Genomic DNA, 2,343 nt, shown 5'->3' on the forward strand with positions numbered 1-2,343 from the left:
CGTGCAGGGTCGGGGAAAAAGATATATTATTTTAGACTTCTACTTCTGTTTGGCTTCCACTTCTATGTAATCTGAGTTTTATGGGACTATTATATAGGTAGATTTGAGACGTTTTTCACAGAGTATTAAGAGGAGATTATGTTTTAGATTGTGTTTTGCAAGAAGCGAAGGAGATAAGGAAGAAGACCGATTTAGCACACAGCAACGAAGAGGAAGCATATATTCTTGTGATTCTTGTTTCGTTGTAACATTGGATGCTAGTTTTCTTGCTTTGACTTATTTACTCTTGTGACGTACTCTGTTTTAATATAATCAGTTTAGTTATTATTTTCTTGTGTTTGTTTATCATGATTTCATATGAACCCATGATGGCGATAAGTTCTATTATGGGCTAATCGTGATCATGGCGTTGCAACGGATTTATTATGGAATTCTTTAGTTAATTGTTTAATACTTTAGTATGTGATGATTACATGATATCTAGTATTGGTTGTGCGTATTCTTCTTATGTGCGTCACGAACATATAAGATAGGGTGTTAATCTCTTATGAAGCGACGGTGGATCTTGAGATTTAGAACTTGCCATGCTAGCATAGGTTCATGTACGTTGTGCATGATTAGTGGGTAGTTCTAACAGTTTTATTTTCCCTATGTAATCAAAAAAGGAATAACTTGTGCTTAAATCGTTGTGTTGTCAATTTCTGTAGACATATAGGAACTCAACATAATTGATGACTATTCAACTTCTATCTTAATTGTGGATGTTTGATAGAATGGTATTAGTACAATGAAAGTTGGCTTTTATCAGTTTCGTGTTATTCGATTAATATCATCACTGTCACATGCAAAAGGTAATAACTATGGCTATAGAAGGAAGTAATAATGAAGTTGTGATCTCATGAGTGTTTTATTATTGATAAATTGAAGTGTTAGTTAAGTGGTTAATTAAGTAGTTAATTATAGTTAATATTTAATCAACAATTTTAAGTGTTATTATCTTAACATTGAGAAGTAGTCATACATTGGTGAGTGAGTTAAATTAGACAATAAATTAGTCTGAGTCTCTGAGGGAACGAACTAGAAAGTATTCTATATTACTTGTGAACGCGTATACTTGCGTGAATATTAGTTCGTGATTTCGCCCTAACAAGTTTTTGGCGCCGCTGCCGGGGACTCGGCGTATTTGTTTAGTTTATGTACTTACCATCATTGGTCATTAGGACTCAGTGATTAGGACGTAGTAGTTAATTACTCTTTTCGGTTGTGTTTCAGGTACTTTAGCAAACGTTTATGCAAACTCGTTCTCGTGCTCGCAAGAGGACCTTAGATACAGCTGAGGAGAAAGACGAAGTTCTTGATACACCGGAGAAGTTAGATTTTGAGGATTCGGATTCAGGAACTGAGCAGAAAGAACTAGTAAACATGGGAGATCGTATTGTTCAAGCTGATCCAGCTCTTATGGATTATTCTCGGCCTAAAATTGATGACATTCAGTCAAGCATCCTTCATCCGGCTATTCAAGCTAACACCTTTGAAATCAAGCTGGGCACTATTCAAATGGTGCAGAATTCTGTTTCTTTTGGAGTAGCGGCAACTGAAGACCCCAACATGCACATAAGGAATTTTGTCGAGATCTGCAGCACTTTTAAGTATAATGGCGTGACTGATGAGGCTATCAAGTTGAGGCTCTTCCCATTCTCACTGAGGGATAAGGCTAAAGACTGGTTACATTCTGAACCAGCTGGGTCCATCACTACGTGGCAAGATCTTGCACAAAAGTTTCTGGTGAAGTTTTATCCAATGGCAAAGACTGCTGCTATGAGGAGTGCTCTTACTCAGTTTGCGCAGCAACCTACAGAATCTATGTGCGAGGCTTGGGAACGCTACAAGGAAATGTTGAGAAAATGTCCACATCATGGAATGCCGGATTGGATTGTAATCACTGGTTTTTATAATGGTTTGGGGGCCCAATCTCAGCCCATGCTCGATGCAGCAGCTGGAGGCGCCTTATGGGCTAAAAGCTATACTGAGGCGTATAATCTTATCGAGACGATGGCTGCAAATGAGCATCAAAACCCAACTCAGAGGATGACGTCAGGCAAGGTCGCAGGTATTCTGGAAGTTGATGTAGCCACCGCTATTGCAGCCCAACTCCAAGCGCTATCAATAAAGGTTGATTCTCTGGCTACGTATGGAGTTAATCAAATAGCTATGGTTTGTGAGCTTTGTGCAGGTTCTCATGCTACGGATCATTGTTCTCTTGTCAACGAATCTGTTCAATATGTGAATAATTATCAGCGACAACAGCAGCCTGTGCCAGCGACCTATCATCCTAACAACAGA

The 2,343-nt window shown here is 38.7% G+C and overlaps 1 non-coding gene across 1 annotated transcript; it reads right to left on the reverse strand.

The window, feature by feature from the left end:
* Positions 1–1,815: 1,815 nt before the first annotated feature.
* LOC141722332 (small nucleolar RNA R71) lies at positions 1,816–1,922 on the reverse strand. Its single transcript, XR_012575353.1, has one exon. It is a non-coding gene; the product is annotated as a small nucleolar RNA R71 (small nucleolar RNA).
* Positions 1,923–2,343: the final 421 nt, after the last annotated feature.

This window comes from Apium graveolens, chromosome 4, assembly GCF_009905375.1.
Source record: "Apium graveolens cultivar Ventura chromosome 4, ASM990537v1, whole genome shotgun sequence".
In the NCBI taxonomy this organism is placed as follows: Eukaryota; Viridiplantae; Streptophyta; class Magnoliopsida; order Apiales; family Apiaceae; genus Apium; species Apium graveolens.